This window comes from Pinus tabuliformis, chromosome 8, assembly GCF_031772625.1.
Source record: "Pinus tabuliformis cultivar Carrire ecotype Pingquan chromosome 8, CPIR1, whole genome shotgun sequence".
NCBI lineage: Eukaryota > Viridiplantae > Streptophyta > Pinopsida > Pinales > Pinaceae > Pinus > Pinus tabuliformis.
This window is the reverse complement of record NC_142294.1, coordinates 327,980,251-328,007,901: the sequence shown is the minus strand read 5'-3', so window position 1 is coordinate 328,007,901 and position 27,651 is coordinate 327,980,251.

The window sequence follows — 27,651 nt, the reverse complement described above, 5'->3', positions numbered from 1 at the left end:
GGTGGAGCTCTGTTTCTATATACCAGTTCATTGGTATAACATCCAAGGTATGATAGAACAGGTGTACCCACTCAGGCTGTGGCTTTTCCCCATAGGCCTGCGTCCATTTGGCTAGATGTGTGCGCGGATCATCCTACCCATTGTACTTATCTGTCAGTTGCACCCTAGGCTTCCAAAATCATAAGTACATCATTCCCCTACACTCACGCTAGTCTTCAACGCTCCCTTTGTGCGTACCCCACCACCTCACGAGCATAGCACGTAGTACCTAATCCAAGGGCTGGAAGCATTGCCTTTCTGGCACCTCCCTCTAAAATTTATTCTAGAAGGTATCTACCTCACTGAGGCCATCATAAGTAGGTAGGTCTCTTACTTCTGTTGATACACAACACATCGACCTTGTCATCATATTACAATTCAGTGTAGTTACCTCATGTAACCGATTCTTCCATCCCTTTGTTTCTTCATCTAAATCCGAAGTACATGAGCTTTCGTGCTCCCATGCAAGCTTCCCATCTGCGGTGGGATTCACCCAGTCCTGGTTTCATGGTGTTATCTTATAGATGCAGTCCAAATCATCATCACTTTCATAGTCATGCACCGGCTCTATATAGCGTGATCCTTCAGCATGGTCCAAGGGTATAACTACGTGTAGTGAAAAATCATCTTGCGCTTCTTTAGATTAATCATCCGTTCATGCTAGTGGCCCAATCAGTTCCTAAGAGCATGGGGTAGGGATTGCTTCCTATGGCTAGTTAGATGGTCGGGCCACCTGCGTATGCCTTCAAACGATTACCATTGACTTTTCCTGGGAAAAGTTCTCCATTTAACTTTACCAACTGCACTATTCCACCATCTATGATCTCCTTAATAATATATGGTCCCAACCAATGCATTCTGAGCTTCCATTGGAATTGATCAAACTTACTATCATATAGCAATAGAAAACCATTCACCTTAAAGGTGTGCAACTTAATATGTCGATCGTGCCAAGCCATTTCACGCTACTTTTGGACCTACTGGTGCAATCCAACCAAAAATCGTTCTTCTTCGAGCTCCTCCAACTATGTGAGCCTTTCCTCTAGGGCTCTACGGTCCTCCATACCTGTGAGCGCCGCTATGCGTAGACTAAGAACGATGTCCTCCATAGGCATTATAGTTTCTACTCCATAGACAAGCTGAAAGGGTGTCTATCCCATCAATTTCTTGCATGTCGTCCTATAAGCCCATAATATTGTGGGTATGTGCAGGTCTGAATCACTTCGATGTGCATTGCATACCATGGTCATCGTAGTCTCTAGTACTTTGTTAAATGCTTCTACTGTCCCATTAGCTTTTGGGTGATACGGTGTGCTTTTTGGATGATACACCTGAAACTCTTCTGTCAGTGCACTGAACATCTCGTTTAGTAAATGTGTACCATGATCACTAATCAGGATCTTCAGACATCCGAATCACGTTAATACATGTTCAAACAGAAACTTCACGGCCATCGTGGCCGTGCAATCCTTTACTGACTACACTTCTTCCTACAAGTCAGGTACTCTGTCATAGTGATAATATACCTCGTACCTGTCTTTCCTTGAGGTTTGATAGGTCCTACAAAGTCGATTGCCCACTTTTCAAAGGGTTTCCGCGTCATTTTTGGATTCAAAGGCATCTCGTCCCTCTGTGATGGTTTACCTATTCTTTGACATACATCACAGGCCTTCCAATGTGCTTTTGAATCCTGATGAAGGGTCGGCCACCACAACCATGTGCGGAGAATCTTCTGCACGGTCGCTCTCCCTACATAATGTCCTCCTGTAGCACCCCCATGAGCGTCCGCGAGGACATTTCTTCATTCAAATTCAGGTACATACCTTCATAGTATCTCATCATTCCCCATTTCGTATAGATGCCCCATAATGACAAAGAAATCTTCCACGCGCACCACTATTTTCTTCTTCTGCATAGAAAAGAGCTGCGTGTTAGGTAATCCTTCCTCCATGCTACTAGGTTCCTCTCCTATCTCAATGTGTGATAGGTGATCTGGTCCCATGTTCAATCATCCAAGCTTCACAACAACTTCAAAATCATATTCTTGGAACAATAAAAGCGATCTGCATATGTGCCCCCCGAATACAGGTTTATTGACCAAGTATTTTAGTGTGGAATGGTCTGTATACATCTTGAAGTGTCCCCCTAGCAAGTAGTGCCGATACTGTTATTCCATAATTCTGTCAATGCCTCGGGTAAGTTCTTGAACAATGACTTTGACTTCAAAAGATCAAACAAATATGGGTCATGAATCTCTGGGCACGCAATAGCTGAATTCTCAAATGGCCAAGGGTTGTTTGCTGGATACCCCTTTGCAATTTATAGTGGCTTTCGAATTTTAATTCGACCATTCCCCCCACATTCGGTCCATTAATGCTCACATGACGGTATTTTTTCAAGAATCTGGTCCATAAAGTTCACCTTAAATGCCTGCCATCCACTCCATTTGGTCTATAGCCAAGCATCACATTGTGAATAGTGACTATAATGGTCACTTTCCAGCCAACCCGCGTGGCGGCACAACTACCCTCACGCTGTCGCGGACCCCGTGACACTTTGCTACTGCGCATAGTCCTGATATCATTCAGCTCCCAGGCAGAGTATTTTATAGTCCCGTGCCTCCTTTCAGCTGCCTGGAGTGCTAAGACTATGCTTCCTATGGCTAGTTAGATGGTCCGGCCACCTGTGTATGCCTTCAAACAATTGCCATTGACTTTTCCTGGGAAAAGTTCTCCATTTAACTTTACTAACTACACTATTCCACCATCTGTGATCTCCTTAATAACATATGGTCCCAACCAATGCATTCTGAGCTTCCCTGGGAATTGATCAAACTTACTATCATATAGCAACACCAAATCATTCACCTTAAAGGTGAATAACTTAATATGTTGATCGTGCCAAGACTTTTCGTGCTACTTTTGGACCTACTGGTGGAATCCAGCCAAAAATCATTCTTCTTCGAGCTCCTCCAACTACGTGAACCTTTCCTCTAGGGCTCCATGGTCCTACATACCTATGAGCGCCACTATGCGCAGACTAAGAACGATGTACTTCATAGGAATTACAGTTTCTACTCCATAGACAAGTCAAAAAGGTGTCTATCCAGTCAATTTCTTGCATGTTGTCCTATAAGCCCATAATACTGTGGGTACGTGCAGGTCCCAACCACTTTGATGTGCATTCCATACCTTGGTTATCATAGTCTCCAATACTTTTTTAAATGCTTCTACTGTCCCATTAGCTTGTGGGTGACACAGTGTGCTGTTTGGATGATACACCTGAAACTCTTCTGTCAGTGCGCTGAACATCTCGTTTAGTAAATGTGTACCACGATCACTCATCAAGATCTTCAGACATCCGAATCACGTCAATACATGTTCAAACAGAAACTTCGCAGCCATTGTGGCCGTGCAATCCTTTACTGACTACGCTTCTTCCTAACAAGTCAAGTACTCTATCATAGTGATAATATACCTCGTACCTATCTTTCCTTGAGGTTTGATAGGTCCTACAAAGTCGATTTCCCACTTTTCAAAGGGTTGTCGCGTCATTTTTGGATTCAAAGGCATCTCGTCCCTCTGTGATGGTTTACCTATTCTTTGACATACATCATAGGCCTTCCAATGTGCTTTTGAATCCCGATGAAGGATCGGCCACAACAACCATGTGCGGAGAATCTTCTCTAGGTTCGCTCTCCCTGCATAATGTCCTCCTGTAGCGCCCCCATGAGCTTCCACGAGGATATTTCTTCATTCAAATTCAGTTACATACCTTCGCAGTATCTCATCATTCCCCATTTTGTATAGATGCCCCGTAATGACAAAGAAATCTTCCACGTGCACTACTAGTTTCTTCTTTTGCATAGCAAAGAGCTATGTGTCGGGTAATCCTTCCTCCATGCTACTAGGTTCCTCTCCTATCTCAATGTGCAATAGGTGATCTGGTCCCATGTTCAATCATCCAAGCTTCACAACAACTTCAAAATCATATTCTTGGAGCAATAAAAGCGATCTGCATATGTGCCGCCCCAATATAGATTTATTTACCAAGTATTTTAGCGCGGAATGATCTGTATACATCTTGAAGTGTCCCCCTAGCAAGTAGTGCCGATACTTTTAGAGTGAATACACTATAGCTAGTCACTCACGTTTAGTGGTGGAATAATTATTTTATGCTTTAGATAATATATGACTTGTGAACGTGATAGGGTGATCCAAGCCTTCTCCACCTTCCTTTGTTAGTATTATCCCCAACGCTATACTTGATGTGTCAACACAGACATGAAACTCTTTCTTCTAGTTTGGAAATACCAGAATCAGCAGAGTAACCATCTTTTCTTTCAATACATCGAGGCTTTTCTTACTGTCATCATTCCAGCAGAATGTGACATCCTTTTTCAACAGCTTTTCCATCAGTGCGGTGATCTGAGCATAGATTTTGATGAACTTCCTGTAGTACCCCATATGCCCTAGAGTAGTGTGTAGCTATTTTGAACTCCGTGATGCTTCCAAATTGAGAATCATGACAATTTTCATAGGGTCTACCACCAATCCTAGTCTGCAAAACACATGCCCCAACATGTTCCCAAAAGGAACAAGAAACGTACATTTCTTGAGGTTGAGCACGATTTGGTATTTTCGGCATGTATTGATAGGTTTGCTACATGGCACCTAACCAGCCCAAATACAATATAGTCATTGAAATAGACCTCCAAGAACTTATGAATATATTCCCTGAATGTCGCAACAACTACGCGTGAATAGATAGCAGGGGAATTTTTCAATCCAAATGGCATGACAGTATATTGAAAGCAACCCCACTTAGTCCCGAAGGTTGTCTTGCTCCTATCCTCCGACGTGATTTTGATCTAGTGGTACCCTGAGAACCCATCAGTGAAAGAATATGGTTCCTGACCGCCTAAGTTGTCCAACACCTCATCTGTGAACGGAGTTGGGAGTGGATCATGTACACATGTGTCGTCCAACTTTCTGAGATCGATGCATATTCTTATTTCTTCCAACTATTTCTTCTCTTGTACTACCATCAGTCTTACCCAATCGGATTCCTCCACAGGCATAATGATGCTTGCTGCAAGCATCTTGTCTAGATCTGCATAGACCTTCTCCTTGTATTTTGGATTTAAGTGATAAAACCTCTTCTTAACTGGATTCACGTTAGGTTTTAATGTGATATTCATTACCCCTAAATCTCTAATTATTCCCCTCAAATCCGTAAACTTGGTCGGGAATAGGTCTTGATATTCGTGGAGTAATTCAAAAGCCTTATCCACAATCGATCCATCCCAATAGTCTCCAACCTTCATAATTTTAGGTTCTTCCTTTGTACCAATATTCACCTGCTTAGTCTTCATCAGCGTGGTTATGTCAGGGTTCTCAATATGTGGTACCTAAACCTTGCGGTGGCCTTCTCTCTCTGGGATGTTCATTTTCTATGGATCTTCGTCTTCTTCTTCAGTAGCTACATTATAAAATTCCAGCATACAACTCAGCTGAGTATCCCATTTAGGTTGAATCAATTCTACCGGCTCTTGTGGTATCCTAAAAATGACTACTTTTACCTCTTGTAGTACTTCATCAGTATTGTCCCACTCATCCTCAAAACTGAAGGTCATCACAAACCCTTCACATAGAAAATCCAATTCACCTATCCCATGGTGGAGCTCTGTTTCTATATACCAGTTCATTGGTATAACATCCAAGGTATGATAGAACAGGTGTACCCACTCAGGCTGTGGATTTTCCCCAGAGGCCTGCGTCCATTTGGTAGATGTGTGCATGGATCATCCTACCCATTGTACTTATCTATCAGTTGCACCCTAGGCTTCCAAAATCATAAGCACATCATTCCCCTACACTCACGCCAGTATTCAACGCTCCCTTTGTGCGTACCCCACCACCTCACGAGCGTAGCACGCAGTACCTAATCCAAGGCCTGGAAGCATTGCTTTTCTGGCACCTCCCTCTCAAATTTATTCAAGAAGGTATCTACCTCACTGAGGCCATCATAAGTAGGTAGGTCTCTTACTTTTGTTGATACACAACACATCAACCTTGTCATCATATTACAATTCAGTGTAGTTACCTCATGTAACCAATTCTTCCATCATTTTGTTTCTTCATCTAAATCCGAAGTACATGAGCTTTCGTGCTCCCATGCAAGCTTCCCATCTGTGGTGGGATTCACCCAGTCCTGGTTTCATGGTGTTATCCTATAGATGCAGTCCAAATCATCATCACTTTCATAGTCATGCGCCAGCTCTATATAGCGTGATCCTTCAGCATGGTCCAAGGGTATAACTACGTGTAGTGAAAAATGATCTTGCGCTTCTTTAGATTAATCACCCCATTCATGTTAGTGGCCCAATCAGTTCCTAAGAGCATGGGGTAGGGATTGCTATCATGAATAGTCTCTATCACTTTAAAGTCTGCTAGCGCACTCACTCCTTCAGTGTCCACGGTTATGCCCTGCAATCACCCCATGGGTATTATTTTCTATTGTTTCTCCATTTGCAGTTGAATAGGAGACCACTGCAGTGTTGGTCTCCCCATTCACTCACATGTCTTCTTCGGAAAAACATTCGCATTCGGTCCTAAATCCAGGATAACTTGATCCATCTCATATTCTCCGATCTGTGCAGTTAGACTCATCTCTCTTCCCATTCTTGTCTTATGTTTTTCGATCTTCCTGACTAGGTGTGGTTCTCCTGGCGCGGTCCCAGTGCATCTGTTAATGAGTTCATGTAGCCCTTTTACCACCTTACTGTCGCATAGTAGCTTCATACATGTCTTTAAGAATGTTGTGAGCATAGATACGTCCATCTCTGGCTCCGATTTATCTTTGCGTCCTGAAGTGGAGGCCTCACTAAATCTCTTCTTAGCTTCCATGAAGGTTTCCTAGGTGCAATCCAAATCAAACTTTGCTTCCTTCACCAGAGCTTTATGAACCGAAGTACTATCCTCTAGTTGTTTTCCTTTGTCATCTCCCATCGCAATTCCACTTTGGAGCATAATATTTACATTTAGATCTTCCTCGTTGTTGTGGGGAAAAATGCCTATGCAGGACGATCCTATCCACCTAAGGTGTGACAGTGCCTTAGCAACAAACGAATACAGCTACACGGGTTTCTTCCTTTATGAAATGTGAAAGAGGGGAGATCGATAGACTTACCGTTGTCTTCCGTTTGTCCCTCGATCTAGATCCTCTTCTCTTTGGGTGTTCACAGCTACTTGCCTCGTCGCTTGCTCAAGAGAACAACTACTTGATTCCCACGATATCACAAGAGAACAGCTACCTGTGACAAGAGAACAGCTACTTGCGACAAGAGAAGAACACAACACAAAGGCAAATATTCATATTCATAAATAATTTAGGATTAGAAGTAAATCAAATACACTAATGCAATCATACAAATACACCAATATATAGGAGAAAACCAAGATAACTTTATTGATTGATAACAAGGTTCAGGAAGAGATACAACCCAGAGGGCTCCAATCCAGCACCTCCTTCCCAGCAGAATGGAATTCCTTCTTCAACTCCCTTCAAAGCATTAAACACCCAATGTTTCCAGTCCCAAACCAACAGCAATTCTTTGCAATAACAAAATTCCAGCCTCTAGATCTCATGGAGGAGAGATCTATATATACTTATTTTGGAGAGAGGATGAGTCAGCTTGAGATCTGACTAGTGTCCTCTCCCTCTCTCAGTTCTTGAGTCCACTTGGAGGTTCTTGCTTCCACTTGGAGATTTGGAACCTCTTACTCATCACCAGTCGAATTCCCTGAGGCAAGTGTCATTTTGGAAGCTTCCTGGGCATTGACACCTTGAGGAATGAGCCTGCCACTTGTCCAAACTCGCTCAGCACAGGTAGCTAGTGTTGGAGTTGACATTCAATGCAGGTAGCCAGTGTAGCAGTTGACATTCAGCGCAGATGCTCAGTGGAGCAGTTGACATGATCCTGAATTGACTTGTTTTTGAGTGGTTTCAGGTGGAGAACTTCTGTGAATTGCTGTGGTTGGTTTGCCTTGTTCCTCTAGGGGTAGGAACAACATGTTTAGGGACTTTGGATCCCTTAGATTATGGACATTTCATGCTCAATGTTGTAAGGCACAAAAATGTCTATAACAGTTGCCCCCTAAAGTATGAGGCCGTTTATCGGGTGAAATGCTTTATCCAGGAGGGTCCGAAGTTCATCCATCTGCTGGGAGGAGACCTGTAATAAGATACAATACAATACATTATGATTCATACTGCTTTCATGATCTAGCTGAGGCGGGCATTCCCATGCTCAGCTTTATAAATTCATTTTTGTACATAGAACAGACGATCGTCTGATGGTAGACTGATAATTTTGAAATTATCATCCTTTGAGTAGGATGATCATCTGCTGCAATGATGTACATGTCAAATATCTTTATCTTTCCTGAATATATATATCGCAGCCCGGATGGATGAAACTAGATCCGGGGTCTTCAAACTCGTTTGATCTTCACTCTAAGTACAAGTCGATCCATGTGAGAATTGCACTGAAGTCGAACATGGAAAGACATCGCTTGATTACCGGTCAATGATGTAAACCGTTAACAAGTGCGAGAGGAATCACCGATAATGATAATGACCCTCAAGGTACTGTAGTACAATTCACGTGGTGTGAATAAAGGACTTGGCGTCGAACACCACGCAAAATCTTCTGGTCGAAGGTCATTGATGTATACATGTCGCCGGAAGTGAGAAACTTGCCATTGAGGCATGCAAGCTTCAAAGTACTGGAGGGGTTGTTCCTAGATCAACTTCTTGGATAATGAGATGATGTCGACAAGAGGCGATCCGTCAAAGGAGGGCCTTGATGAATCCCACATCAGTGACACGGAACGGAGCTAATGATTTTAATGGAGGTGAAAACGATCTGTGACATATGATTCAGGGTGGCGGTCATGAATGGATGAAGGATAATGTATGGCAGTGGATGGGACCCGGTTGACTCTTTCTGAACGACTTCTATTGAACATATGGCGACGCTGATGCAATGGATTGGTAGCATTACCCAAAATATGGATGGTATGGCGAGACCATGGTGATGTGACCAGTGAATGAGACAACCCAACCCGATTGTGGTACGGAGGAAAAGTGTCATGTTCAAGAGCGACCTGCTACCATCAAAGTTTTCTCGATTTTCTCCCAATTTTTCCCCAGTCATTGCTGACCAGTACCTCTTTATTTTTGTCAAGCTTGAGGAGGATAACATATGCTTGTTCTATAACCCGCCCTTCGGGCAAGCCCATCACTATGTTTTAACGAGCCTAGCGATGGTGAAACTCGTTCTTGTCTAAAGACAAGTTTGTCGCTATTTAATAATTTTAACGATTCTAACGACAAGGATAACTCGGTCCTTTTCATTTTTAGAGAGTCTGAAAAGGTACATAAAGTTAACTCCAAAATTCCTTTTTCGTCATCTAATCCCTTAAGTCCAAAAAAGTATAAAACAATACAGAAGGGATGAGTTTTCGATAGTTTTAACGAGCCGAACAAAACAAGCGCTCGATCTTTTTGTGTAATAATCCCTCAAGTCCAAAAAAATTAAAATCTAGAGGAGGGATAGCTCTTCCTGTCCTTTAACGAGCTGGAAGGCCAAAACTCGGCAATCTTTTCATATTTTACGAGTCAATTGAAAAGAGCTTAAAGAAGACTCGTCTTTTGAGGAACGAGTGATAAACAGGGATAGCAACTGATTCCAGGTACAGGTTGGAATTTTCCAATCACGGCAGTGTCACAAGGATGGCTAGGTGAAATCACTCTTCGCAGTTGTTCCTCAAAATGGGTAAACAATCATATGGAGGTGAAAGATCGGCCAAATGAAAAGTGGAGGTGGCAGGTGCAAACACGACCAAGGCTTTTATGGCTGATGATATTACATTCACGGTGGTTATTTACCGGGTAGGTTCATTTTTTAGTTAAAAATGAGCTTAAACACTGGAGGAAACATTGCTCACAATCGCTTTTCTATTTTTTAACGAGCATAAATTCCGCGTTAAAACTGCTCGATATCGCTTTTCTATTTTTTAACGAGCATAAATTCCACGTTAAAATTGCTCGGTATCGCTTTTCTATTTTTTAACGAGCATAAATTCCGCGTTAAAACTGCTCGATTATATAGTCAAATTTTGATTTTTTACCATAACTAGCTTTTCTCTTTTCAAGGATAGTACTGCATCTTCAATTGTTGCATCAAACTTAGTCAGAAATGAATAACATTTGCATGGAAATGAGAATATAACCCTAATATTTCGATTTGAGCTACGTAAAAAGCATTTAAAAAGTGTTTTTACCTCTCATTTTACCATTTCATTTGAACTTGGTTTTTTGGAGCTTTTGGAGGTGCCTCTTCCCCCTTGATTTTCACCAGCTGATTTCGGGAGATTCTGTGGACGATTCTCGGCGCCGTCTGGACTAGGTAGGAGTTAAACCCTAGCTCTTTCTTCTCATGGTTTCATTTTTCCATTCTGTGCCTGTTTCCTTGTCTTTCTGAGCACCTGGGGTTTTGCCAGGGCGCTCTTCCATCAGCGCAGGCAGTCCATTTGAAACCTGCGTTGAATGTCAAGCTGCCTTAAGGCAGTTTGACCTTCAACGTAGGTAGGACACTTGTCACTTGCGTTGATCACAAAAAAACAGTTCTATTACACAATTTTTGATGAAATTTTGCTAGTTTCTCATCAAATCCAGGAGCTTACTCTTTCTCTTGTTTGTTTTGCAGGGATCTTTGAGAAAAATTTCCCTTACATGGTGAGAACGAGAACATGAAGAAGAAGATATGATTGCTCTTCATGATCCTGTCACGGTGAACGTGCTGCGGAACTGTGGCCTGCTGAAGTTTTTTCGTATCTCTAGCATGAGAGCACAGATCTCTTTACTGCAGTATATGCTTGATGCTTGGGATCCCATCAACCAAGTATTCCAGATTAGGGGAAAATCCATCCCCTTGACCATCGTAGACATTTACTTCTTGACTGGGTTGTCAAGGCGGGGTGCCCCCATTTCTTTGTCAGGTTCGGCCCGGGGGAATGACTCCGTGAGAGATTATGTCCGCCAGTATTGCAGGGAAGGTTCCCAGCCGAGCAGAGACGGCAAGGTTGTTATCCGTGAGATTACTGACAGGTCTCTCAGGTCCATTCTGTATACTATTGGTAGGATGGCCGGTAGCGCATCTCTACATGTTGCCAACAGGTCTTATGTTCAGCACGCCTTGGAGTGTCTCCAACCGAAAGTATTCAACTGGTGTGATGCAGTACTTGTTCAGATGAAAAGTCAATTGACCAAGGTAAAGGACGGGAAGCTGAAGAACTTTGGATTTGGTTCTATTTTGACTGCCTTTGCCTTGGAGAAAATACCACTGATGCAGCCTCAGTATATTGCACTCGACTTGCCTTCTCCGACCGAGCCACGCATGCAGAGATGGGTCGATCACATGTCTAGGCATGCTGGTCAACCTCAGATTACTTTCACTCATACCTTCTTCAGGTGGTTCGAGCACCAGGAGATGGTCTATTCTGAGTATCCATATGTTGGTATGGATTTCCGAGGTGATCCGGACTTGGTACTGCCGGATGGCGAACAGTGGGGCGCTGTATGTAAAATCATCGACCATATTACTGTTTACTGTTCTTATTTATAATGCCCTTGTGCTTTATTCTATCAAGACTTTAATCAAACTCATGTGTGCATGCAGATGTTGGTCCTGTTCGTCCAGCAGTTTGCCCGAGAGCGCCAGTTGCTGCCCCAGCAGGGGAGACTGCTGGGAGAGTTATTCTCCGCGACCTTGACGTAGCCGAGACCCTTACAACTGTGCAGGAGCAGGTTGAGAGCCTTACTCTCGGCATTCCCGATGTGAGGATTGATGAGTTACCTTTACAGTTGCAGCGGCATACTACTGGCGTGCCTAGACGATGGACTCGTCTCTTGCGCATGATTGCACAGGCCGTGACGTGCTATCATGAGCATCACTAGACTAGGGTGCCCCCTAGCACTTTTGAGTTTTTGGGTCATATGACTGATTTTGTCTTGGTTACAGAACATTATGTATGAACGATAAACAACTTATATGTATTTTGATTTTCGAGTTTTATTCTAGTTGAGTTATATGATCCATACGTACAATCATTGATGATGTGTCTCTTTTTATAAATGTCGCAAATGTCTATCTAACACATAGTTTGCTAATGAGTCGGTTAATGTGTTTAAGTTTCTAGAAATATGCTGGTATTGAATTGAATCAATTTGTCTTTCCAAAATCTTAACCCTTAGGAACATGCGATAAATAGCTGGATTGCGAACAAAATATATACCATTAAGTTGTAGTATTACGAGTTGTGAGTCTAGCCTGACGATTAGTCGGTGTATGCCACGGGTGATGGCATCAGAGAGTAGTTCTATCAATGCGCTATGCTCAGCGATGTTATTCGTTGATTGCCCAATACACACACCTCTGAAACTTACTAACTCACCGCTTGGATCAAAAATGGCCCAGGCTGCGGAGGATAGGTTCCGCGAACTATGACTTGCTCCGTCGGCATATCCAACACATGTCTCCAGAAGGTTTGACATCTGCAATAAATGTAAAAAGGTGGATTACTCGACCAAAACAAACACTTTAGCGAAAACAAAATACAACAAAAGCATACAGGTTACTATTTAAGCATAGTAACACTTAAGGTACAACCCATTACGGGGTTGCGCCAGTGGAATTTCGTCATAATCCATTAACTCGTAGGCTCCTTTTGCTAACACTCATTTAACAATATATGGGCCCATCCATAAGGAATTAAATATACCTGCTCCCAACTTATCGTATTCTTTGTCATAAAGCAAGACCAAGTCACCTTCTGAGAAGACACGGGGTTTGACATTTTTGTCGAACTGCGCCTTGACTCGTTTCTTATGGGCTTCGTTAGCCAAAGCAGCATCACGACGGGTTTCATCCAATTGGATTAATTCCAAGAAACGAGCCTCTTCTTCCGAAGTTCCAGGGAGGAGATCAATTGTGAGTTTAAGCGACGAAATTTCGCACTGGATTGGCAAGACTGCTTCCAGGCCATACACCAGTTGGAAAGGTGTGAACCCGGTCGCGTTCTTTACCGATGTTCGGTAAGCCCACAAGGCTGAGTACAGGATTAGGTGCCACCTTCTTTTATGAACCCGATCATCCTTTGCAACATACGCTTCATGACCTTGTTGATTGCTTCAACTTGTCCGTTGGCTTGCGGATAATACTGGGTAGAGCTGCCGTGAGATAGCCCTAGCTTGGCAGCTAATTCGACCATCATGTGATTGTGAAAATGCGATCCATGATCTGTAACTATAGCATGTCGTATGCCGAACCTGGCGACTACATGATTAAAAAAGAAAAGGGCAGCTGTTTCACCAGTGTTATCCAATGTAGGCATCGCCTCGGCCCATTTGGTAAAATAGTCAACGGCGACTATAATATACCCATGCCCCCCGGTCGAGGTGGGGTTACATTGCATGAAATCGATGCCCCATTTGGCGAAAGGCCCAACAACAACTATTGGCTGCAATGGTACGGGTGGTCTTCTGGTTTTGCTATCAAAAATTTGACAAGCATGGCAACTTCTGACTGCGATTATGTAATCTTTGAACATGGTTGGCCAGAAGTATCCTGCTCATAAGATTTTTTGTGCTGTTGCATATCCAGATTGATGCCCCCCACATGTGCCTGAATGACACTCATTCAGGGCTTTTTCGGCCTCCTCATGGGTAAGGCACCTCCTCAGAACTGTATCGATACCACGACGGTAAAGCGTATCACCGACGATCATGTAGTCTTTAGCTTGGTATCGTATACGTTTCTGTTCAGAGTGAGAGGTGTTAGGCCTAAAATTTTGGGTTTGGAGATAAATTATGATATCTCCATACCACTCATCGCTTGTAGATATCAGAAACAAATTCTTGTCCATGATTAATTCTTCGGATGTTTCATCGTTGGACGACGATGGGAGATCGCACAATAATTCTGTGAAAACTAGGGCTTTCTTTGATTTGGATTTTACAAATTCCAGATCAAACTCTTGAAGGATCGCTATCCATTTTGAATATTTTCCCCCCAGCAACTGTCGCGACAGTATATAAGTCATGGGGTTGCAATCTGATAAAATGGTAGTTTTCCGAAAGAGGACATAATGTCGAAACCTTTGAATCGCTTGAACAGCTGCAAGCGCTAGTTTTTCAACATAAGAATATTTACTTTCTGTATCATTTAAGTTTTTACTTAAATAATATATAGGGTGTTCAATTCCATCGACTTCTTGAACTAAAACCATTGCAATGGTTGTATCTGATGCAGCCAGATACAGGTTAAAATCTCTTTGATAGTCTGGGGCATACATTAATGATGCTTTTACTAGAGAATCTTTCAGAGCATCAAAGGAAGCTTGCGCCACCTGATCCCAAACAAAAGGTACATCCTTTTTCAAACGACAAGTATAACCTTTAGCAAGTTCTGCGTAATTTGGAATGAACCTCCTCAGAAAGTTTGCTTTCCCTTGGAGTTTCTGAATTTGAAGCAAATTTGAAGGTGGAGGCAAATTAATGATTGCCTGAACCTTGCAAGGGTCGAGACGAATCCCATCCTTGGAGACTACAAAGCCAAGTAAACGACCAGAACCGACGCAAAACACACATTTGTGTGGATTGAGTCTTATCTTGTGGTGTCGGCAACGTAGAAATATCGCTCTTAAATGTTGCGGATGATCTGTCCGCTTTCGCGAATGAGCCGAAAGGTCGTCGAGATATGGTTGAACAATGTTCTTGATGTCATGGAAGGCATAATTCATTGCCCTATGAAACATTGCCCCTTCGTTCTTTAAACCAAAGGGTAATTTTCGATAAGCGAATGTGCCCCACGGAAAAATAAATGCAGTCTTTGACTGGTCCTGTGGGTGGATATTTATTTGATTATACCCAGAGAATCCATGCATAAATGAAAAGATTTCACATCCGGTGCATTCATCAATTATCTGGTCAATGAAGGGTGTAGGGTAGTTGTCCTTCGGACAAGCTTGATTTACATCCCTATAGTCGACACACACTCTAATCGTCCCTTGCTTCTTCATAATAGGGACAATATTCAATACCCAATCGGTTAGAGGAACCGGGTAGATGAAACCAGCATGGAGAAGCTTTTCAACTTCCGCCTTAATGGCTGCGGCTTTCTTGGGGTGCACCTGCCGAAGCCGTTGTCTTACTGGTTTGACATCAGGATACATTTTAATTTCATGTTCAACGATACTCGAGTCAATGTCGGCATTTCATCATATGACCAAGCAAAGACATCTCTGAATTCGCGAAAAAGAGCGTTATATATTTCGAGTTCTGAAGGGGAACAACCTTTGCCGACATAAATATTCTCTACAACATTTGTTTTAGTCGAGATATTTATGGCTATAGTCTCTTCAATATTGGATAAGTTTCGCTCTGAATCCACAGTATTTACAGTATTTGATAGGAATTCAAAAACTGAAGGGTGATAAAGGTCATGTTGAGTATCTTCTCCATATTCCTGAAGAAGGGAACGATGGTGGCAATCATTCCATGGTGCCCCCTCAGTCAACATTGATTGTAGAATTCCTTCGTCAGTCCCATGTACTTTCGACCAAGGATCTAATGGGGTACCATATTCTCTAGACCTATCTACCCAAACGCTTGACGAGCGTTGATTTGGGTTCGCCTCCCATGCCCGAAACATTGATTGCTACAATATTTCTATAGGGCTTGGGGGCAAAACCATTGCATGATCCATGTCGACATCGTCTTTTGCGACCTTCGTGGAAGATATCATGTTGCAGGTTGCTACTAATGCTATATTTCCTATGTATATAGGAGGTGGAAGCGCGAAAGTTCCCATCATTGTGGGGTCTTTCAGTAGGCCTACTCTGATATCTTGAAACGAATGGTTGCTCTCATGGATCATGGGAATGCTTCCTGTAACTTGTGAACCATTAGGGAGGAAGTTTTGTTGGTCGACGATCGTAATCCCTCCTTCAAACGGGAATGCGATCTTCCTAAAATAAGTCGACACAACAGCTGCCATGGCATAGATCCATGGTCTTCCCAGTAGGATGTTGTAGTCAAGATTCCCATCGATGACTTCAACATCTATTTCTACTGTTTTTCCTCCCAGTTCAACCTTCAAGTTATTAAGGATACCGTACGGGGTATAAGTCCTTCCGTCGAATGCTTTTAATGTCGTCGAGATCGCGACAAGGTTGGAGATCCGAGAGTTTTCCAGCAACTCATCGACATGATACATGTAGATTCCCCCTCATCAATAATTGTTCGGTGAACAGTTTTGTTGAGGGCTTTCACTTGAATAAGGAAAGCTAGTTGAGCTGGTAACTGAGGATCATATCCTTTGTGGTCAAAGGATACAAGATTGGAGTCCTTAGGATCAACCCCACCAATAGCCGATAACAAAGCCTGCCTTTGGGATGGGCAATTTTGTAGTACCTCAAGAGTCGACATAGCGGATGGCGATTGGGCCAAATCTTCCACTATGTTATAATGCTGTGCCGCTCTGGCGCAAGGATTAAATGCCGACTTGTGTACTACTCCCTTTGGCGGTTTTATTGTTAATTCAGGAATGATGGGCGGTACAACTTCTGTCGAAGTTGTTGTCGAACTACTTGGTTGATCTTTACCTTTGTTGTTCGACAGCTGCGGATTCCCGTAATCTTTGTTCCTTGTCGAAATCAAAGCATCATTCTGCTGTTTTGAAACCGACAACATAAGCACTTGCGACGGGGAAGCATTTCCACTATCAACCAGATTTTGACCTGGGTTGGGAAATGGATCAGTCAACACATCTGAGGTTTGCGAACTTTTAAAGAACCTCTTCAACTCAGCTTTGTATGGACAATTCTTTGTCCAATGATCCTCCTCGTCACATATTTGACATGGAAAATTTGTTTCCCTTTCCCAGGAGGGTTTGAAGAAGTTTTTCCAGGAGATGACTCACCCTGTTTCTTCTTCTTCCCTTTGTTTTGTTTCTTCTTACTTCCTGGTTGATTGGTTTCTTTGCCTTTATCTGCTGATACGACATTTACTTCCGAAGCAAGAATTTCATCTTTTGCATTTTGATCCGAATTCTTACGGGCTTTCTTAGACGAAGCCTTTGTCGATTTCGCGTTTTCCGTGCCAATCACGCCATCGCCGGCATGAGAGTCACTATTCGATTTAGGAGGAGGAGGAATTGAAAATTCCGGTCTAGGGGCGTCAGGTATTTTGTCGTAGAGCGTGCCAGACTGAGTATATACTAAGTCTAGATATTGTGCACGAGCAATAACTTGCTCCTCTGTTACGACTCCCCCCTTTGCCACATCTTCCGTTATAGCAGGAAGTAAAGACTTTATAAACCATTCAGCTAACAGCTGATCGGGAACGTATGTTTTCACCATCCTACGTCGACGACGCCACTCATGTATATGATCGGATATATGTGTGGCTGTCGTCTGCTTGAAGTTGGTCAAGATTTCGGTTCCCGTTTCATACCTTATCGGTAATTGAAAATGGGTTAAGAAAGTCGTGGCTAGGGAGCTAAAATTGTCGAACGAGGCTCTAGGTAATTCAATATACCATTTTGCCGCTGGACCCGTTAACGTACTCTGGAAAAGGCGAAGCCTTATCGAATCATCATTTAGGGTGTTCGATGAACACCACAGATGAAAAGTCATCACATGATTCGATGGGTCTTCACCTAGATTTCCATTGAATTTAGGAATGTCGGATGGAAGTTTGTGAGGAATCGCTGGCCACCAAGGGGCGTAAGCAATCAGATCGTTGGTTAACCGGTGTAAATCGGGTAACTCTAAAGTTGCCACGAATGGTAACTGTTGATTCAGGTTAGGTGAGGCGTACCCAGGATACGATGGAATCGCCTGAGCGGTAGGCCTTTGCATACCAGCATAATGTAATTGATGTTGGTATGACTGATACGGTTGGTGGACTTAACCACTATAAAGCGGTTGGTTTTGATCGTTTTGAATATACGGTTGTCCACTGTTCGCAAAGATCTGCTGCTCAGAACCTTGGTACACTTGCTGGAATTGTGGTTGTTGGTATTGCACCAGCCATGGTTGTGAAGCCATGTTCTGTTGCGCTATGCTAACCGTTGGACCAAGGTGTGGGGTAATTGTACCTGTTTGGACCTGTGTTGCCCCACCAGTTGGCGATTGTGGTTGTGACCCATGGTCAAGGGGCTGTTGCATTACAACCTGAGAAATCTGAGGTTGACATGCAACAGGCATCGCTTGAACTTGTGACATTGTTACAATAGCCAGTGTGGTTGGGATGTTCGTCATAGGTACACACTGTTGCATAGAATATATGACCCTTGGTTGTTGAGGTAGCATAGGTACCCAACCACTTGATGTAATTCCAGTATAACCTGAATATTGCTGTGAACTCCCGTATGGATACCCTCTCGGAGGGGGTAATGAAAGGGCATACTGCCCCCCATACGGTAGCAATCCGGAACTCAAGGGGATTGATTGTCCTTGGGGACTGGATTGCCCAAACTGACCTCCAAAAGGATCAATCTGGCAAGTCTCAACATAAGAGTTGCCGGATATTATTCTGGGTGAACAAACTGGAACAGACCACACCGTCGAAATAGTCCCTTGGTGGACTCCTTCTAGCGGTTGTGAGCTAGTCGGGACAGATGGTATGCCGGCAAACATTGTCGGAGTGACGGCAGGTGCTTCTGCTATCGCTGTGTCATTTGACACAGTCCTAGATGTTGACGGTTGTTTAGACATTTTAAGTCTATCCAATAGATTGCCTAGCGATTCTACAGGAACTTCCACTTGTGGTGGATTAACTTCTGATGAAGGAAATAGAGTGACCCCGACTCCAAAATGGGTTGGACTACTTGCTTGCGGATCCTCTACAATCTCCTCTATCACAATCAAACCTGGTGGAAGAGGAAGACCATCTGGTCCGTAAAATATTTCCGGAGCCGGGGAAGGGGTTGAATCGACAGTGACAGTTGTTTGGGGAGCAAGACTCTCTAAACCGGTTACAAATGTAACTGGTTCAGTAACGCAAGTATTTGCCCCCAGACTAGGATTAGTATTACTGTCCCTCTGTGGCTGTTGAACTTCTTCTATAGAGGCAGGGTTTCCAAAAATGTTTGGAGTAACCGGAATCTCAGATGTAGTTGGAACACTTGTTCTAACTTTGATAGGAGATTTCGAACCGGTTAAACGAGTTCGCTTTGTCCGTATTGTTTTTGATTCCGGAGACAAAGACGGTTGACTCGTAAGCCTCCGCGAATGATGGGGTTTCAATTGACTTTCTTCCACGATTGCGGATTACTCGATCAACCAAAATACAAAAAAGGGGAAATTGGTGTTTCCAAATTGAATGAATTTTATTAGACGCTTTAGACACAACTTGCTTTTTCACTTTTAAAGAGTCGAGAAAAAGCTAAAGATGACTCTAGTCTCTTTCGATGTTTTAACGAGCCCGAAGTGACAAATGCTCGGATGGACTTTTTCTGTTATAGAGTCTGAAAAAGGCCAAAAGAAACTGCTCTGGAGTTCTAGGCAGAGGGTGTGCCAAACTTTTCACAAAACCGCAGAATACTTTTTAGGGTACGGGCGGTCGATCTTCGTGAATACTGTGTTCACTGCATTGCAATCAGTAGGGCAGCCAACATGGCTTCCTAAGGATAAAAGATATATGCCTATAGGGGTCTCCCAATATATACGCGACGGTACATGGGAGCACAATCCGTACTAGCGCTATCGTCCCTCAGGAGGAATCACCCACCTTCCACGAGATCGACAGTCACTAGGCTTAATGACGCCGGAACACGTCTCTAGCCTAGACCTCTATGTTGTGCGTTATGTTACAAAGCGTTGTTAGGTTCATTCAGTTTATTTTAGGTTGATCTTTTTAAAGTTTGCCTTTCAAGGTTCACCACGAGATGTATGATACAAATTCCTAAATGCAGTCTAAGATGATAAGCAATCTTTATTATTCAACTTTGAAAATCCTAGCTACTAAGGGAAAAGAAAAACACTATCTTTTCTCAAAGAGCAATCATCACACTCTAATGCACTTTCCCTAAATCCAACATGCAAACTATCAAATGAAAAATGCACAATGCAGGTGTTTGTTTTCCACTTTCTTAGTATAAATGCCTACAAAGAAAGCTTTTTGCACAACTTTGAATTTGCTTTTAAAATGATCAATACAAACAAGTTCACTTTTTTGAAATCAGAGAAGATAGAAGAGATTACACTACTCAACGATTTTCGAAATAAAGACTTGTTTTGACACTTCAAAAGAGACAAATTCAAACCAATAAGCAAAAGTAAACCTATAATCAATCTGCAAACAACGAATGAACTCTCTTCTAAGATCACAATCAATCAGATCTGAATCAAAGGCTACAGGATGACTACTTTACTCATGCAAAGGAAAACTGTAAATGACGCCACAAACACATAAAAACATTCACAGTATTTTTGTACAAAAGGAGGCGGAATCTAAGCAAAGAAAAGTAGTTATCAGACTGGTACCTATGCTGGTTAAAGGCTACAAAAAACAGATATCTAAACAGGGCAACAGACAGCAGAGAACCCCAGCTGCACAAGGCTAAACTGGTTCAACGCAAGTCCAACACTGTGGAGTTGACATTCAGCGCAGGTAGTTATCAGACTGGTACCTATGCTGGTTAAAGGCTACACGAATTGTGTATTTCATTCTCTGATCCAACTCCCAAGGAGTCTCACTTGGTAGCATCATGATCTATTTTAATCCAATGATTGACTATGCTTCAGACTTTGGCCTGCTAAATTCTCTGTGTAGCACTACTTAGATATCTGCGATTCCCGCATTTGGATTATCATTGGAGTGCTTAATATACCAGGTCAGCGCGCAGTCCTGTAGGGCGCTAACCAGTCTCACTTTATTTATATTGTCATTTATAACTCCTTGCACTTCCCATATAGCCCTTACCACAAACCAGAATTGGTCTAGATCCTCATTTCACAATCCCTTGAACACATGCAACTTCACTCTGCTTTCCATATTGAATCACAGTGGTGGCAGAGGTAGTACGGGTGAAGAAGGAGGTGATGGTGGTGAAGATGGTAGCGGTGTGGGTGGGGGTGGTATTTACAGAATTCTTTTCCTTATCATATGGATCGTGCTTCGTGATTAGACCTTTGTGAACTCTTCCTCGTCCCCTCATGGAGGTGAAATTAAGGGTCTAGTTTCTGGTCCCTTATTTCCTTCGTTCCTGTAAGTTTTTCCACTTTGCATAGCCTCAAACATCAAGGTACCTGCTTAACCCTCTTTTCACAAAATAGCATTTTAATCCAAGTATTCAAAGACTTTACATACTTACCTGGCGGTCCCTTGAGAAAGCATCACTCTGCCTCACAATAACTCACTGAGGTGTCAACCACGAACTCATTAATGAATCATCCTATAATTTGATCAAGTCAATGATCAACGGAGCACATGATCTTATCCTCCGATGCATCCAACCTTCGTACTAACTCTGGGGTCCACACAATAGGATTGTCGAGTTTCCACCTTCCTTGGCTATCTGCTAGCTGCGCGATCCACTCATACAACTCAATAGGGAAAGACACAAAGAATATTTCGTGGATCTCTATGTATAGGTAGCAGTCTAACCACTCTTCTTTTGACAATCACGAGTTCCTGTTCTCCTGTTCTGTGGACTCGTGAATTCTTCTGCCCAACTAGCCTTCAACTTCCTTCTTAGTTGGATTCCAATGATACGACACCAGACATCTCTATGAAAATTTTGGTCCCAGATTGATGGAGCCTAACCTAGGTTCGGAGTTAATTAGCCAAAAAAATGCCTACACTACTGGCCCTTTCAGCATCAACCCACAGAGAGTGGATTGAAGTCTCACCCGAAGTAGTATGGAGGGATGCTAGAACCAAGTTTCCACACCCTTGAGATTTCTAAGGTGTCAATTTAGTCCAATTGTGCCTACCTTCACGTAGGTCGCTTCACGCACTGTGCTGACCCACGAGACCTTCATGATCTATTATAATTGCCTTTCACACAGCCCTATGCCAGGGTTGAGGTGCTTTTATGCTGCTATGGTAGCGTCTTGTGATATTTTCTCAAATTACACAGCAGATCTTACTTATCTTCTTAAAGATCTTAGTTAAATTTGCATAAACAGATACTTTATCTCATATTCACTTAATTAACACAATCAAATATGTTCGCGCATCGTATAAACAATAGAAATGCAATTCATACCCAATACATTAAATCTAGAAAACATGAAATAAATACACATGAATGATATAAAACTTCTCTTTATTAATGCTCCAACTATTACAGACTCAACTCGCCCTATGCACTCAGCTGCAGGGGTCCACGCATTCAGCTGCGGACTACTAGGCCTCTATGCACTCCGACCCAAACTAGACCTTACAATTTAGATACTCTACTAGGCTTTTATTCCATGGTCATCAATTGAATGATTGATCGATTACTTAACTAGTTAGAGCCTCGCTCTATTTATACAATCCCATGGTCTACGGACCATGGGTAGATCTCTACAGCTGACATTACATTAAAAAATTAAGGGCAGACAACCCTATGACTCATTTACAAGCTACGTGCTATACGCCCTTAAAATGCGAAGTTTTCACATCGGAGTTAGACAACGTTTGACCAAAATCTGGGCTCTAAGCCCCAAAAGGTTCCTTGGGCAATCTTGTGCCCAACATCTACAAACCCAAGATATTATTTTCAGAATGTTGGGAATCCATTTCATAGTGGGTATAATTCGTAAGCTCCTCCTCTCTTACCATTCCTAGCAACCCTAAATTTTCTAGATCTATCAAAATTGGTGAATGATCCTGTCTGATATAATCCGACATGGCCTTCGGTTCCTACCAAACCTCCATTGAATATTCCAAAATTCAAATGAAAGTATGTGGAGGATCCGACTGACCATATAACAAAATTTCGTTTATGGTGTTCATATAACTCCCTAATTGATGATTTAATCAAGTTGATATTGTTTCAACGCACCTCAATTGGAAATGTTGCTAAATAGTATATAGACCTTCATGGGGGTACCTTTGCTTCTTTGTGAGTTGGCTACAATTTTTTTGAACCATTTCCGGTTGCCCATTCTGTATGATGCTGGAACTAAGCTATTGGCTAATTTCTAACAAGATATGATGACTCACATTTCAAACCATATTCAGGAATGGCGGAAGAGAAAGAGGATCATCAAAGCCTATATTCCTAATGAATTCCTTCTCAAATGGTTTTTGAAATCTTTAAAGGCAGAAATTTCTAAGGATGTATTTCTCTCCGAAGTGTTCACCAAAGAACAGACTATCTTTAGAGCCTAGAAATTAGCACTTATATATTCTCAGTATGGGATTCTTGAGAATATTTTTCCTAATGCTCCTCTATGCAAGATTGATTTAGCTAAACAGAAGCTAGGTCCTCACACCAATAGAATTTTTGGATCGATCGATAGTAGTACGGATAACCTGCTAAGTCAATTGCAATAGTTGTCTTTAGAATCTACTTCTTCAATTCAAGCATAATCGTTAGTGTCTATGCCTTCCCAACCTTCAGCTATTAATGTTTCCAACATTCTAACCCCAAAAGAAATCAACAATCCGATGGGAAGAAGAAGGGACGAGGTAAGAAAAAAGATAAGGATGGGAAGGGTAATGCAAGAAAACCCAGTAATAATACAGGGGAGGGTAAAAGGTAGTCTAAAAAGAAACTTAAGTTCTCTTCCAAATTGTCCAATTGAGACCATTTAACTCATATTTTCCCTAAGATTCAGGACGCTCAGTGTTTTTTAGTACAATAGGGTTATTCTAGCTCCCAGGTAGCTCTAACCAACCCTTTTCCCCAAGAGTAGCAAATGTTTGCTGGTGCGAATGCTAGTACTGGAAACCCCACAGGGGGAACCAAGAAGGGAAAAATCCATCAAATGTATATCTAATGAGTACTCATGTTGATGTTGCTACATAATCACATGATTATGGAGAACTGGAATCCTCTAAGCCTAAAGCCACTCCTGATGTTTTAGAGCCACTCCATATTGGGAGGCCCACGATTGAGTCTATACCTCGAATGCTGAAAGGCTCTGTAAAATGTTCAATAATTAACCCTAATGCCAGGGCTGCCTAGAACTAATCCATTGTTGAAGATCTGGCCCAAAGCCCTTCTGCAATGTCTGCGTTAGAGGTACTCCAGTCATGTCAGACATCAAAGGCACTACTCACGTTTTCACTAGAGGAGTGCACTACTCACTTATTGTTACATTTGACATGTCAAATATTAAGAAGAGACTACCTCATCACATGGATTTTCAAATCAAATCTACATATCGAAAGATCAATATATTTCAAACTGTACTTGATGAGGGAGCTTCCACGTGTCATGTCTATCGCATGTTGGAAAGCTATCGGATCTCCTCAAGTTGTTCTTTAACCTACTCTCTTGACTGCATTTGATGGTCATTCTCATAGGCTGCATGGAATTGTTCCAGCCTTTCCCATCTATGTTGGGGGAAAGATGGTCAATATATATGTGGAAATAGTTGAGGCAAATTTGGATTATAATCTTCTATTGGGGCAAAATTGTATTTATGAAATGGATGCCATTATATCATCATTATTTCGCATCATTTTCTTTCCCCATGAATGGAGAATTGTTACCCTTGATCAGATGGAGTATTCTCAGAAAGAATCCAATGCATCCTTTGTTCCTCCATTCCCTTGGTGAATAATCCCAAGCAACCTATTGAGAATTTAGGAGTTGGAATTTATTCCTCATTGATGGGCACTTTTGATCTTCCTTCTCATATTGCTCGAATAAATTCAATTTCATCATCCAAGACCCCTTCTCGAAGAGAGTTTTTTAGAACTCATTATTTTTGGATCCTTTGCCCTCACCCTCTTCTACCACTACATTAGAAGCAGGGAATGTCGGTGGTATGGCATATCCTATGTCTACAACTAAAATTTCTTATCAATTTATTATCAACACTGCAGATTCCAATCCTACTCCTTTTTCACCAAAGGAATTGGATGGATATGTGGCTCCGGTTTGGATTCTTGACTCTACTTCTTCTATGGAATTCCTTGATATTGTTTTACCATTTGAGGAAGAAATCCTAGAAGCAATGATGGGTATAGATAGACCATGGGATGATTTGCATCATCGGTCATATTTTCTCCCAGACTTGCATGAAGTAGAATCAAGTTTGTCTAGTCCTTCGTTGATTGGTGATGTTCACACAATTTTAAACCCTTTGGCTCTAGCACAGATTTTTTCCGAAGGTAACATTTCTATTATTTCGGAAACTATTCTAGTGAACATCTCCAAGAATCCCAATATAATAGAGAATGTTTTCATCATCAGCGAATTCTCCCCTGAAGAAATTCAAATCTATACTGATCTTTTTAAAGAATTATGTGATGTGTTTGCTTGGTCTTATGAGGAAATTCTTGGAATTGATCTGTCAATAGTTCAACATGAGATCAAGACTTACATGAATGCGAAGCATATACACAAAAGCTTCAGCCCATAAACCCTAGGAAAGTGACAATTATCAAAGCCGAGGTTGAGAAGCTCCTCAAGGCGGGTTTTATATACTCCGTTCCATTAACTGAGTAGGTCTCAAATCAAGTCTCGGTTGACAAGAAACAAGGAATGATCCATGTATGCATATACTTTAGGGATTTAAATAAGGTTTTTCCTAAAGATAATTTACCCACACCATTTATTGATTATATTATCAATGAATGTGTGGGAAATGGGATTTTCTCCTTCATGGATGATTTCTCAGGTTATAATCAGATTACTATCCATCCTATAGATCAACATAAGACAACTTTTAGTTTCCCTTGGGGTACTTTTGCATATAAAAAGATGCCTTTTGGCCTTAAAAATGTTAGAGCTACTTTTCAGTGGGCCCTATCCTACACTTTCCATGATATCAAACATATCATCGAAGCTTATTTGTGACCTAATTTCTCATTCTCAAAAGAGAATTTATCATCCTCATCATCTTCGATTAGTTTTTGAGTGATGTCGTTTTTACAAAATCTGGTTGAATCCAAATAAATGTGTTTTCACTGTCACATCCAGTCAATTATTAGGATTCATTGTATCTGCTGAAGGGATCCATGTAGATGCTTTCAAGGCTGAGGCAATACTTCAATTGCCTCCCATGTCAACCATCCATCAACTTCAAAGTCTCCAAGGAAAAGAAAATTTCCTAAGGAGATTTATTGTCAATTATGTTGAGATTACAAAGGGATTTATGTGATTTCTAAAGAAAGGAGTTCCATTTCTATGGGACAATCTCACTTAGCATTCGATGCTTTGAAAAAATCATTGGCCTCTACTCCATTACTGAGTCCACCCGATTATAGCAAGGGTTTTATCTTATATCTCACTATGGCAGAATTGACTATTGCTATGGTTCTGGTTCATGGAGACAATGCTCTTCGCAAGCGTGTGATTTATTATCTAAGCCGAGGCATAGTAGGTCCCAAGCTACAATATTATCCTATAGAGAAATTAGCTTTGGTAGTTTTTCATGTTGTCGAGTGACTTAGAGACTATATTCTGCTTAGGAAAACCTTTGTCTTGGCAGTTGTGAATCCATTTAAGTTTGTTCTCAATAGGCGAGTGATTGGGGGAAAATATAATAGATGAATTTTTATTTTACAAGAGTCTGATCTGGAGTTCTTGTCAGCCAAATCTAAGAAATCATTAGTCTTTGTAGAATTAATCTTAGAGTTTCCTTATGAAGAAGAAATATTTTATGAGGAATCATTCCCTGATGAACATATTTTTCTTATTTCTTCACAAGATCCTTGGTATGGAGATATTATTATATATCTTCAAACTTTGAAGTTTCCCCTCTTTTTCAAAGGATGAGAGAATAAAATTGTGTCACTTAGAGAAAAGTTATGTTATTATCGGTGACACTTTATATCGTCGCGGGGTTGATTCAATCCTTAGACACTACTTAACCTTAGAAGCAACTGTATCAATGCTAAATGATTGACACAATGGAGCTTGTGGTGATCATCTAACTGGGCTTGCTACAACCCAAACAGAATTGCGTGCAGGTTATTTTTGGCCTTCAATTTTCAAAGATTGTGCTGAAGCAGTCAAACAATGCCATCCTTGTCATGTTTATACTCAGAAAATGTGTGCTCATCCAACTTTGCTTTTTCCCATTATTATCATTGGTCCATTCACGAAGTGGTGAATTGATTTTACAACTTGTATCTTGCCTGCAAAAAAGGGTCATAAGTATATTAATGTAGCAATGGACTACTTTACCAAGTGGGCTAAAGCTGTGCCTAATGTAGTGAATGATGGTGAAACAACAACCCTGTTTCTTTCAACCAAGTCATTTCTCATTTCGATATTCCAAGGGAGATTGTCACTTACCATGGCAGTCATTTCCAGAACAAGATGATGGTTGAATTGGCTCTCAAGTTGGGTTTTCAGGAGGAGTATTCATC